The sequence below is a fragment of the Charadrius vociferus genome, unplaced genomic scaffold, assembly GCF_000708025.1.
Source record: "Charadrius vociferus isolate BGI_N301 unplaced genomic scaffold, ASM70802v2 scaffold643, whole genome shotgun sequence".
Taxonomy (NCBI): Eukaryota; Metazoa; Chordata; class Aves; order Charadriiformes; family Charadriidae; genus Charadrius; species Charadrius vociferus.
In genome coordinates this window covers 1,627,512-1,641,525 of record NW_009647512.1, presented here as the reverse complement: position 1 = coordinate 1,641,525, position 14,014 = coordinate 1,627,512, and positions in this window count along the sequence as shown.

Here is a 14,014-nt window from a genome sequence, read left to right as displayed (position 1 = left end):
TAGCAGTGATCACTATCTGCAGTCTGTCTCCTTCTGTGCCATTGCCAACCCATGTAATGTATTTTTAACCCTTAAAATTTTTTTTTTTTTGCTACCAAGCACCTCCCCTCCTTTCTTCTTCTGTCAGTCTGTTTTTATAGGGCTGCCTAATATTTACAGAATCCCTTGCTCGGGAATTAATCTGCAAATGTTGAAGCTAATTTCATTATTTGGATGAGCACCAGGGAAGTGCTGAGGTGAACATTGTGTCTTTGCAAGTGTAAGGGAACAAACCCAACCTCAGGGAGTTGCTTGCCTGAGCTGCTCCATCACCCAAGACTGCAGCAGCAACACGTTCATTAATCCTGGGGCGAATCCAGGTTGTTACTTTATGGTAGCAGCTTCCAAACACATTCTTCTTTTTGGCGTTTAGAAACTTGTGCTGGCTGCGCTCCTGTTGTTTTAATTAAAGAATTACCTGCTAGCTAAATGAAACACTTAATCTGGTAAGAGATGAAGGCTTGTCTGTTCATGAACTGTTTGTCTATTGTCTTTAGCTTACACATACTGAATTGACCTACGTCGATTCTGTACCAGCTTGAGATAACTGGCTGGAATTACTAGCTAAATAATGTATACCCACAACTTCTGACACATAGTAAGTGTACAGAGCTATGTAACATCACAGACTCCTGCTGGTACGTACGTATACCTGGTTTGTACATGTTTGGCAAGCTGAGTTGAGAGACTGCCTTGCATCCTGCTCTGACCTTCTTACCTCTGCACCCTATGATCATGCCTAAATGTTGATCTGTAGCCCACACCAGACCATTTTCAAATGTCTGTTGCTGAAACCAGCATCTCATCACTGTGGCATTTCAGTACTGTAAAGCTTGACTGTGCCTGGTGAATCTGCCCAGACTGGCCAGGGGTCCTGGCTCCCATCTTGGAGAGTGAAAGATTCAGGCAGTCCCTGGAAAGAGTCATGGACCGGGGGCCATGATTAAGAGGAGGGCCAGAAGAAATCACATCTGGGACACCCATCAGCAATGGCTCAAGAGTAAGGAGCTGAGGCATTCTAAAAGCAAAGGCAGAAACAAAGAAACCTATTTCTGGCAGTTCTCATTACTTGTTTTGCTTCCCACAGTCCTTGTACTTTAGCTAACAGAGCTTGTGCTGGTTTTGGCTGTTTTTTTCTTCATAATAGCTACTATAGGGCTATGTTCTGGAGTTGTGCTGAAAACAGCGTTGATAACACAGGGATGTTTTCGCTGTTGCTGAGCAGTGCTTACACAGAGTCAAAGCCTTTTCTGCTCTTCACACCACCCCGGCAGCGAGCAGGCTGGAGGTGCACAAGAAGCTGGGAGGAGACACAGCCGGGACAGCTGATCACAACGCACCAAAGCGCTATTCCATACCATATGACATCATGGTCAGTATATAAAGCTGGGACAAGAAGAAGGAAGGGGGGGACGTTTGGAGTTACGGCGTTTGTCTTCCCAAGTAAACATTAGGCGTAATGGAGCCCTGCTTTCCTGGGGATGGCTGAACACCTGCCTGCCGATGGGAAACAGTGAATGCTTGTGTGTGCGGCTTTTGCTCTACCTATTAAACTATCTTTATCACAACCCATGAGTTTTCTCACTTTTACTCTTCTGATTCTCTCCCCCATTCCACCGGGGGTGAGTGAGTGAGCGGCTGGGTGGTGTTTAGTTGCTGGCTGGCATTAAACCATGACAGAGCCCTTATGAACCTAGCAAATCTGAGAGAGACCAGGAAAGAAACATGGGAACATGTGGCTGCTTCAAGAAAGAGGCCAGATGAAGACTGGCAGGTGGTTTTCCAGACTGAGAAAGAAAATGCTGAGCCAGCCTAGTATCACGCTGGGATCTGGAAACTTCCTACTCTAGGTCATGAGCAGGTTGCTGAACTTGGAGGTGGCAATGGCTTCATATTTCTGACCTGGAAGGGAACTCTCCTGTGAGTGTCCTGTCACTGCTGAGCTCCCACAAAGTGCATCCTTTCTGTTTGCCTTCTTCCTCTTATTCCAGACCATGTCCATTTCACAACCATCAGCATTGCTCCAGGCATGTGTGGTCCATGACTAAGTGGCTGCTGTTGGCTGTTCCACCTTATACTTCCCTCAATGCTGCAAAATTCATCACCAGAGCTGCCAAGGAGCAAGCAGATAACTTGCAAAGTTGAAGCCACCCAGCAGCGCATTGACAACTACATCTTCAGACCTCAGCACACTTCCTGATGGTTGTGGGAGGGAGCATTCTTTCATCTGAGGCGGCCTGTTTAAAGGTGCCAGCTTTCAACAGGAGGAGGAGGACACAACAGCAGAAGAGGAGTCTTGGGCAGTTTTTGAGTTCTACCTGAAGTCCTGACGCTGCAATCACTTCCACTGTGCAACACGATATATACTGCAGGAAAAGCCTTACAATGCAGAGGACCCTGCTGGGGGGCACACAGCCGAGTGCTTAATGCAGAGACGGTTCCTTTCTGTGGAAGCAGAGATGGAGACTGCAGCTGGACACACATATCAGGGCTCATCTAATCATGAGCTATTTCCTAGCACAGTACAAATTAAGATAGCTGAGGCCCGAGATAATCTTGCCAACCCTGGAAAGTTGCTGGATTTTTTGTCTGTTTTCAGTACGTTGGGATAATGTTCACTAGCTTAAAATAGCATGTTCTTATTTTAACTATGAGGAAGCAAATGTGATTTTTGGTTTTGAAAATATATCCATAATTTGTGGATCAGATTTTCTATAAACTGCAAGTTGTCATCTTTGTTTCGTCACAGTTGTACCCCCTCTTCTGAACCAGCACCACCTTCCATTTCAAAGCCTAGTCCTTGAGCCTTCTCATATCCCTCCCTCTGGGCAGCTGCAGTTGTTCAAAGTCAGCAAACAACCATGATTTTGGGAGGTTGGCCTGTCTCATCCCCTCACTCTTGATAAGCATCTTCTATTTTGAGAGTATCGCAATGTCACTCTGCTAGTGCTGCATTTGTTATCTTCCCAACTTTTGCTCTCAGACTGTTTTCACTTGTATTTAAAGTCACTGGAATGTTTCTAGAATAACTGCTGCTTCCATGTATTGTTTTCTTAGGGGTAGTGGGATAGTCAGGCATTGTCCTAACAATCCAGATGAGTGACTCCAAACTGCGCCTCCACCTTGTATAGAAGAGAGGTCCCAGCTGACCAAACTGTAAATGCCAGATGATTTGGGTTCAGTATTCGGAGTCTGGTTGTCATCCTAATCATATTACTCCCATGTGTGTTATTGGCTATAGAGGTCAGTAAGCCTCAACCCTGACGTGTGGATGGGCCAGTTGAGCTTGAGAAATCTTTGATCCCCTGCTCATAGGCTTTTGAGGGAGTGGTGGAGGAAGACTACTATTTAAATAAGTGTTTATTCTATTTGAAGAAGCTGGATTGCAGTCTGGGGGTGCCGTATGGTCACTCCCAAAGCTGCAGGCAGAACAAGCTGAGACATCACTTGGTTCCATATTTTAAGACCTTATAGCCCAAGATGAGATGCACCCAAATGAAACTGGAAGGAGTGAAGCCTAGGGATGGGGTTGAAGGTAAGACTCATAAGAACTGCAGTAGGTGTAGGCCATGGTAGTTGATGGGCACTGTAACCAGCCTTCCTATTTTGGAAAAGTTTTTTCCCTCTCCCTGGAAGAAGGATGTGCTTTCCTCTGCATCTTACACTACTACAGGTTTTTCATGAGAACAGACAAGTGCTTCCCCTTTTCTGCCCTCAAGATAATCAGATTTTGAAACAAAATAGCAACAGTTATTTCCATTCCCTGTTGTACGCAAAAAGAGAAAGAAAAGTGATTCTTAAAGTTAGCTTCTACTAGCTGAAGTGCCCCATTTTCTTTTAACTTAGTCCTGAATTGCTCTCTAAAAGATTTTGCCAGTGTTACTCACAAAGAGGTTTTGTCATCAGCATTAGACTCCCTCCTGCTTCAGTTTATGTAAGTAACGAGATGCTTGGGTCACTTGTCTAGTGCTGGCTGCAGTGCCACCCATTTCAATTTAAAAGCATCTTCTCTGTATTATTAGTTAATGGCTGTTTATGCAAAAATAATTCTTCCTCTAAGTAAATTATACCTTTGATCTCCATAAGTGGACACAAGGAACTAGGCCCATGCTAGAAGAAGTAGAGGCCTGTTGCCCTCAGTGATATTTGGATCTTGTGTTCTTCGTGCATCTCCTTCTTCTGCTGCAGCCAGGCCCTGGTGTCCAACCTGACAAGGTAAGAAACGCAGCCTCAGTAAGAAGTAACAGCACTATAGTTCAGGCACTTGTTCCATGGCTTGATAAAACATAACCACCAAAGTAGCCTTGAAATGAAGGAAAGCTGTTCTGCTTGGCAAGAGCTGGGAAATGGAGGAAACTGCCGTTTATAGGGAATTATGTGGAGGTCTGTGTTTTAGTGCATGCTTGATGTTAGTGAATGTTAGGGACATCGGTTGGACTGAAACTTCAGTTCTGGAGTCTTTTCATGGAATAGGCTAAGTGGACCTTATGCTGACAGTGTGACCCCAAACCATGGGAAATCAACCTAGTCTCAGATCTTAGTGAAGTCTAGAGCAATGCTGACTTCTATTTTTCATCAAGGCTTGTCGATCTCAGCCAGTTCTGTGCACACATACCTAACTGATGAGTTCACACTCCAAGTGACGCTCCAGAGCTGTGACCAAATTTTCCTTTGGTTTTTGGACTGCCTGAAGCTTAGAAACGCTGGCCCCAGAACCAGTGGGGTCTTTGCGTTCCTTGTGGTGGGTTTTTGCTAGTTCACAACAGATTTCCTTCTTGCGTTGTAAAGATTCTCAACCTGTTATTTGGGAAGACCAAAAGAGGAAAAGCCAACGCGATGATCTGTGTGCTCTGTGGGCACAGAAGACAGCAGCCTGGCCTCCACACCACTTGCCGACCAGCCTCAGGCTCCTTTGTTTCCTTCTCTGCAGGACTAAGTCTATCGGACTAGAAACCCACGTGGACCCAAAGCAAAAGAAAATGTTCAGGTGAAGCCCAGTCTAAACAGGCTGAAGCCAAATGAGATTTTTTTCCCCACAGATGGTAACAGGGGAAAGGAGTGGGACACTTTACAAGACAGAGTTGACGTTTTATGTGGTGCACACAGCAGCTCACAGAATCAGTCATTTCTTTTGCCCACCATTGAGATAGTTCCTGCTGCTGGCTGATGTGGTGTCATTTTTTACCCTGTCTAATTATCCAAAAAATAAGGATGCCATTGGCAAGTATCCCTACTTTTGGAACATGAGTTTTTCACTGGAAACCCAAAATTTATGTAACTAATTCTTGTGTCTCCTTTTCTGACATAATGAAGGGCAGAGTCAGTTGGCTCCTTGGCAGCTGACTGCTCAAAGCTCAGCCTTGCTCTGTCTCGGGGAAAGAAGCAAACTGGAAAGAAGCAGAACTTTACATATTTTCAATAAATAAATACCTAACTTTTGGTCAAAGTGAAATTTGACTTAATACACCTCCACACACGTGCTCTCTTGTACAAAGCCATATATCTGTCTCATTTTCAGTTTATGTTTCTCCTCCTCCAGTGCTATCTTGTTTAGTTCACAGCTAACCTGTAAACTTTTGGGTTGATGGTGAGAAGAATGGCGAACATCTGATAAACCTGAACGTCAGTTTAAAAAATTTGATTATAGTGCTCAGCTACTTCCACATCATTGTGACAGCAGCTGAAGTTTCAGCAAGTTTTAAAATACAATTAAAAAATGGAGCTTTTGCAATTTTTCAGCAGGGTGTCTTAATTGTCTCTTTTGCAAGAAATTTAAACGTGTGTGAAACTGGTCTTTAGACAGCGTCGTTAGACAGCTTTCAAGACAATTGGACATAAGTTATACACAGGAAAGGTCTTTCACCTTAACTCTGTCTGGTGTGAGCCAGGGAGCTCAGGAACATGAATGAGCCCTACTTCACAGCTCTCAGCTACCTGCAGCCTGTGGAGGAATTACATTGGCAGATTGTTAGCTAAGTAGCTGAGCAGGTGGAAAAATATTAATCTGAGTGGAGATTATGCTGTAGAAATGTATATTTTGCTACTTATTACCAGTAATAAAAATCATTATTGCATTTTATGTAACTGAACTATGAATGACCTAAGGTTAGAAACAGTGTAGGTGAGTTGTTAATACTCTTATGCAAATAAAGACACGGCGTGAATTGTAATGATTTAAAATATAAAAAGAGGAAGTGCTGAAAAAGTTGTAGTATTTCCTGATGGGGAAGGGAAATTATCTGAGTATGTTTTAACTGCCTGAGTACTGGACTTGAAGGTGTTATGCTGTTAGGAGGCTGCTCATTTGCGAGCTTATTTTTTAAGCTGATCAGAGTAATCTCCGTTTAACACAGCCATAGCTTTCCATCTATGAATACAGCAGATTCCTGGCAGCTGTAGCCAGAAAAGAACATTATGATTTTCTAGACCAAGGCCTCCTTCTCCCGTGCAATGTGGGCCAGGCCACCCCACGCTCCGTGAGAATACGTGCCCCAGGCTCTGCTCTCCCCAGGCTCCTGGGGAGCGAGGGTCCAGCCCGCTCTCCAGCCTGGTCCTCCCACGGTCTCCGGCACCGTGCGGGCTCCCACTGTCCACCCTGCGGCTGGGCGCCCGAGCGGGGCTGAAAGCTCCTCAGCTGGAAACACCAAGACTCACGTAGGCTTTAGCTCCACTCCCCAGCCTGCAGCCCAGAGAGCGGAGGGAGCCAGCCCTGACCCGGCCACGCTGCCGGCAAGCTGGGGTTTACCCAGGGCAGGAGGGTGCAGGGGAAGCTCTGAGAGCACGGGGCGAGATGTGCTTACACAGGCTCGCGGGCTCCGGTTCACTGGCGGTATTGACATACCCCGAGAGACTAAAGCGTCGCTGCTGCAGACCTTGGCGGCTGGCAGGAGCGAGGAGCCCGGGGGGTGCTGTGAAAGCTCCCGAGTGGCTGTCAGGTCCGGGGCTGTGCAATCCATCAGGGAAGCTGTCTGGAATGTAGGGCATTGGGACAGCTGCACCAGGCCCGGCGAGGAGCTCGGGAACGCCGCAACGCTTAGAGTTTGGAAACCGTGACAGATACTTGTGCCGGCTGGTATGAGGGCCAGGAGGTGGAGCCCAGCTCGCCGGCTGTGTTCAGTGTCACCGAGCGTCTGGGAGGGAGTCGCGGTGCAGCTGACTACGCGTGAAATTTTGGAGGTGTGACATTGGAGAAAGAGGGGACCAAAGTCATCTTAGACTTGAGAAAGCAGGTAACTTTTAAAAGTTCGTCACTTCTAATTTTAGATTCTTAACTTTAGGAATGCTAGTTTAATTTTTCTGCCAGTCAATATTGATTCAAAACAATTTAATTTTCCCATGAAAAAGAGAGTGGAGAATTTTCATTTTCCAGTGCAATTTCCAGTTCCATGATATCTGCCCCAGGGAAAGACAGAAGAGCTACAGAATTTCATACTCATGTTAATGTGCTTCTGCGTTAGAGGAAAGATGGGCATTATTAGGTTTATTTAATTTTAGGAAAAAACTATAAATAACATACATATAACAAGCATTTAAAGAAATGAGACATGTATTCATCTTTTCATTGCTTCCTGCTTACAGTAATGACCTGTTCCTCATTTCAGTTCTCCTCCCATTTCAAAATTACAAAATACTGTCTCGTATATATCAAAATGTTAATAGAAAATTCTAAGAAATCCTATCATACCATATGTAATATTTCCATTTTTTCTTCAAGGTTGAGTACCATATTGACGTATGCCAGAAAAGGCCAGCAGCCGGCCGCGACATGACAAAACAATGTTTATTATCAGAAGCTCACCAACTAACCAATCTTATGTTTACAATCATTTCTGTCTAATGATACTGCTCATGAATAGATGGGTAAGGAAGGCTTAGGATCAAAGAGTAAACCACAGATTTCACAATGTTTTCTTGGCAAAACAACATGTTGATTTAGCTACTGCACTGGAATCTGCAAACCTTCATTAAGTGTGCTTTTCCTGGGATTACTTTGGCTACCATTTCCTTTCCTGTCTTTCTTCGTATGACAAATCGTTGTCCAGGACCGGTGTTCTGAAGTTGCTTTGGTCTGGTTTAGCATTTTAACAGAGCTGAGTGCTTTCCTTAGAGAAGCACGCAATTCTTTTCCATAGGAGTATTTCAGGTCCAGAGACAGTCCCATTTTGGGCATCAGAGCAGGTGCTCAAAAGCTTGTTTACGAAGGAGGGGGTGACCGGGGTGTTGTTCTGGGCTGGCATTTTGGGTGCTGCTCCAAAGCAGCTGTATCCACACAGCAGCTGTTTGCACATCCCTCCCCATCCGTCCATGCCCAAGGCAGCCGCCGCTGTCAGACAAGGCAGCAGCATTCAGGCTGGGAACGCCGAGTTGGTGAGTCCCACCAGTGATTTCTGGAGAGTAGGGGGCTTTTTTCTCTGCTGCTCTGCTGGGTGCAGGAAGCCTGGCATTTGAGGACAAACTTGCCAATTGTCCTTCTGGCATCCCGTGATTCCTCCATCTTTTCAGAGCCAAGTCCTGTCAGTCAGCTTGGAGGGAAATGGCTTTGCACCGCAGTGCCAATAGCAGTAGCAGAAGCAGTTGCGTGTGTCTTAGAAAGCGGGTGCTGTGCCGTTCAGCATATCTGGCTGCAAGCAGAGGAGGAAGAAATCACGGAGCACCCGCTGAACTCACTCTTCCTGGGTTAACTTTACCTGATGAAGCTTTGTTGATGACCAAAGTGAAGGGGTAGCCAAAATGATAAGAAGGCAAAAGTCATCTAGATATTTGCCCAAGCACCAGCCCAAAGGCACAGCAGCAGCAGACCGGTGTGAGGACCACCTCAGCATGCGCGATGGCTGGTCCTTCAGCCAGGAGCTTGCTGTCCCACAGTCACTATTAGGGGTAGGGAGCGTATTAGTCCAAGCTAACCCATTTGTAAACTTAAAATCTATTCCTCAGCCTGTTGCTGGAGGGGTGTGTACTGCACCAGAAGTGGCTGATGACATGGATCTGCAAGCATGGAGGGCACTGCTAGCTTTGCAAGTCCAAGATTCCCAAATCTGCGATAGTGGCATGCACATGTCAGTTCAAAATAACGTTTATTTGAAACCTGCCTTACTTTCTGCTTCCCTGGCAGACAAAGCTTTTCACGGCCACTTGAGTTGAAGAAAGGATTTCTTTAACTTGTGAAACACCTGAAGGTCTTGGAGAAGAGGTGCAATGCTCCTGCCTATTAACTGGTCCTGGCATTGGCGAAGTGTTTGAGGAGAGAGCTATTAAGTGTGGCTGAAGGGCAGAGCTGGAGTTGTGCACTAGAGTGCTCGGCAGCGGCATGGCATAAAGGGAAGGCCTGTGGTGTAGGGACGTGTGAAAAAATACTCTTGTGAGAAAATACTCAATGCGAACAATTGTGGGGCTGTGGTTGGGCTTGAGGTTACAGAGCTGGGTGGGAACACTGCGATAACGCCTCATCAGCTCGGGCAACTGTTTTTGCAGGTACCTATCTCACTCTTTTGCTGGGTTAGCGATTGCACGTGTCGTCTGTTTGCTGTTCTGCAAGAACAACTCCCTTCAAGCCTTTGCCCGTGTGGCCAACAAGAGCTCAAGCAACTTTTATTTTTTGCTTCTTATTTCTCTGAAGAGAAGAACCAGACAAACACCAGCAGACTCTGTCCCTATCTCACCTGGTTAGGCGTGTTTTCGTGCCGTCTCGATACTGCAAGTGCTGTAAAAAAAGAAATAGTCCAGTGTCTGTAGCAGCAGTGATGCAATGTTCATTCTTCTCAGCTCTGCAATTCCACTCCCATAGTTGTCTCCCAGGCTCGGGAGATGGGAGATACTGGGCGGAAAAATTAAGACAGTTTCTTTCTGCGCAGGAGCAGTATTGGCACGGACCTTGTTTTGAGGCAGTTACAGCAGTGAGTGGCCACTGGGGTGAGCGGGAAGAGAGGGGATTTGCTTGGGCCAGAACATGGGCTGGCCAAGTGAGGACCAGAGTGTCCGGGGCGATATGCACTACCAATTGCAGGGCTAAATTAGTAAACATGTTATTGATGTTTTGCCAGGTGACTTTTGTGCCTAAGTACATGCTCTGTAATCCCGGCATCTCCCCGGCTGAGCGGGAGCAAGCACTGAGCGTGCAGGCGGTGGGACAGCACCACAGCCCCAGCACTGGGCGGGCAGGGACGAGTGTGGCATCTGGCTGTAGAGGGTGCCCCGTTTCATTCCCTGTGACAGGGTCTGCGCTCATCCTGTCGCCTCACCGCTGCAGACGGACACCCCGGGAAGCATTGCCGGCCTGAGCAAAGGGTTAGGACGTGTGGATGCGGGGCCAGAGGAAAGGGGGATCTACAGAGTCAGGCAGGAGGCAGTGAAAATGGAAAAAAATAAGAGGTGTCAGGGGAGAGGGAGTACTGGTTTGCCAGGGCCCTTCGCCGTTCAAGCGCCAGCACAGCAATCTGCGTTGCAGATGATGTTTCCTGGTGCAGCTGCCATTTCAAACAGGTGATGGGAAGAGGAGAGGCTGAAAAGGGAACGGTCCTGGAAAAGTGCCTTCCACCCGAAATGCTTATACCTGCTGATTATCCCCAGCAGACCAGCTCGAGTCAATGTGACCCACAGGGCTTTTGGCAGGATGGTGGTGAAAGTCTGTTCAAAGTCAAGGGAAGGACTTTGGCAAGTTTTGGTGTGTTCTCTATTTCTTTGAGAGGTTTTTTTATCACATGAAAAGACTTTGCTGTACTTTCATCCTCATCTAAATCCAGACTCTTCATTTTAATGTTGTTTCCATACACCTCTTCCTTTTCACTTAATGCACCTTAGCCCTTTTTCCTGGCATACTCAAAAAGCAAATTCCTCAATAGTTTTTGAACTCACTTTTCTGCTCTTCCTCACAAATTGCTATAACATCACCTTTCCTTCTGCTCAGCACTGGCTATCATTTGTAATCCTGCTCCTTCTGCTGCGCACTGGTTATCATTTGTAATCTTGCTGAATGCCTCCTGTCATTACATTTTGTGCCTACTTGCACCAGGATCTGCAATGATGCTGTCACTAAACACCACCTCTTCTTGAAGCTTTCTGTCCACTAAAATGCTTTCTAGCAACACCGTTCTCCCTCCTTGTGCTGGGAAGTTTTTGTTTCACCTCCACTACATTCTTTTCACAGCATAAATTTTTTATGTTGCTTATTCATATTCAGTCAGTATCCTGCACTTGTCCTCCATCGTTAATTAAATGTCTAAATTCTCTCTTCTACCCAGTGATACAATCCCCGTGTTGCACTCACGGTTTTTAACGTTGTCCACTGTTTAATGTTGCTGTCTTCTCTCTGATCAGTGATCGGGGTAAGGGATGTGGTGCTTAGACTGTCATCTCCCTTCGTATTCTTCTTCAGCTTCCCGCTCGCGGCTGCTGTGGCTCACCTTCATCTCTGCCTTCCTTTGGCTCCAAGCCCTTCCCCAGACTGGTTAGGACAGGTGTCCATTAGCAGTAAATAACTACTAAAAGAAATCATGGATTTTCTTTGGTTTCATTTTCCGTATGTTTGAACTACTAGAAAAACACCTGAGTTTTGCTTAATTTTGGAAAAATGCAGTTAGGAAATACAACGCTCCCCACAGCAGAGAAAAATACTCAGGAGCATGCTGGCACACGACTTCCCAAAATAGTTAATGGCTTTATTTGGAGGAATGCACTGACTCGTTTTGGTGGCACACCGCATCGTTGAAACCTATGTGAAAAGTGCCCGACGGTGGTGGTATTTGAATTCAACACCACCAGAAAAACATCAGAACATCAGTGGATACACGCCAAAATTTTCAAGCAGGCTTCTAATTTTAGGTTTTAATCTTTCCAGTGCCCTGGAGATGCCTTCAAAATCTCCAAAATCACTGACCTCTTCAGAAAATACTGGCCTAAATGCTTTACAAGTACTTTACATTGTTAAAAAAGTATTAACAAAGCTTTGTAGAAATGAGTAACGTCTAATAGTTGCCTTCAGCTTCTCAGGCAGCGTGTAACTGCTTATTTTGAGAGAAATGCTTGGCGCAGCCGGAGAAAGAACAGCCAATCCCCCTGCGAGCAGAGGAATGAAGACCAATAGGATGTCGTAGCAACTCAACTATCCTTAATTTCAGACATCCTCGGTGACGTTGGCTTTCAGAACTGGAAGTGCCTGGATGTGACTGCGTGCATACATGTGCACATTATGAAACGATTGATTGCTCAATGAGTATTTTTAATTAGTATTTTCCTTTTAAATGCTCCATTTGCCCTCTTCACACAAGGTATTTTTGCCACGTGCAGTTTTTATTGGAGTAAACATACTCCCTTCAGATCACTCCTCCAAGCCAATTCAGAGATATCTTGACCCTCTTTTAATGTTTTTCCTTCCTGTGACTCATTCCTGTAATCCCGCTTATGTTTTCTGAAGTGAACTCTACGTTGTCATATTGACCCCAGGAGTTACGGGCTCAAAGGACTGGGGCAGACGAGAGGATATATCAGATAAGAGATCTATTTTAAACCAAACATTTTTCTTAAGTCATATACTTCTTAGATTTAATGTCTTTGTAACAACACTTCAGCTTATTAATCCTTTTTATATTCAGTGGATGAAATAAGTTATTGCAATGCAACTGTACTATACAAGGTGAACTGTCTGTTGATTTTGTCTTTGCTGTTTATGTTGTTTGGGGTCCTTCTTGCTTTTCCAGCCAGAAGATGAAAAACGGCCTGAGTGGTCTCACTTCTAATTAAATCTCTTAAGCAGGTCTGAGTTTTAGCTTGGCAGGAAAATGGTTGAAGGTTTCAATTTATTAACATCTTTGTGAAAACAATTTATTAACATCTTTGTGAAAACAATTTATTTATCAAAATCAATTGACCTTTCCAGTCTATTTTCAGAAACTTAGCCTTTTTAATTAGTAATTCTAACTGTTTTGCAAAGTTGCAATTTACCTGACCCCAGGGAAAAGCAGGGCTCATTTAGCCTATGAAAACCTGAGACTGGTTTGCTCCAGAGAGGATCAGTCCTGGAGTCCTGAGCACATGCTGCTTTTCCAATCGCTTCAGTGGAGGAGCTCCATCAGCTACTGTGAAGAGCACAAGGCTGCGTGTGCTGCCCCGGGGGGCTAAGGGGGCAAGGGGAGGAATATCCTGAAGTCAGAAGATTGTGCAGGTTCACTAAAAGGTAAAGATGTGTTTGTTATGCCTGGGATTGCTATTGAACATTTAGGAGAGCAAAGTAGGCGGCAGCTCATAGCAGAATTGGTATTTCTTCCTTTCCCTCGGTGGTGAGGGGCAAGAGGGAGAGCTCCATCCTTCTAGGAAGGAGAACACAGCCAGTTACCTGCCTACATCAGCTCCACGGCGTTGCGTAAGGCCTTATTTAGTACCTGGTAATGAACTTAATTTAAGTATGCGTATCCCTGCCCTTGCCTCGCTACTCTGCGTTATGGACTCACAAGTTTGCTTATGCTAAAGGGCAGAGCAAAAATAAATTTCCATACTCCCAGGCATGTTCCATCAGCCTGTGTTGGAGCATGGGCCAGTGTCCAAATAGTTTGGATATGAAGTGAATTTGGGCTCCAGGACAGGCTCAGACCTGCTCTTGAAATTGCATGGCGATGACACCAGGGTCCTGCTTTTAATATTTGCAGCTGACTGGCTGCCACCGCTGCGACCCCCAGCTGCGACGGCAGCACTTTTCGCGTCCCAGCTTCGGGCTAACCTTGCTTTACCCCGGCGTAGCAGGGAAAGGGGCGCCCCGTTCCCTGTTACTCTTGACCAGGAGCTGCCGAAAAGCTTTGTCGGTAGGAAATTCGGTATTAATTAGGTGAAGCCATAGCTCAGGTAGACAAAGAGCCTCTTTTTTTGTGTGTGCACAGTCATAGTTTCTATTTTTCTCGTGCAGACTGATAAGCTACATGGAGACCTGGTGTCTCTACACCTGCGGTGCGGGGTTGGCCCGCCTTGGGGGGTTTTGGGTGGGCTCCCT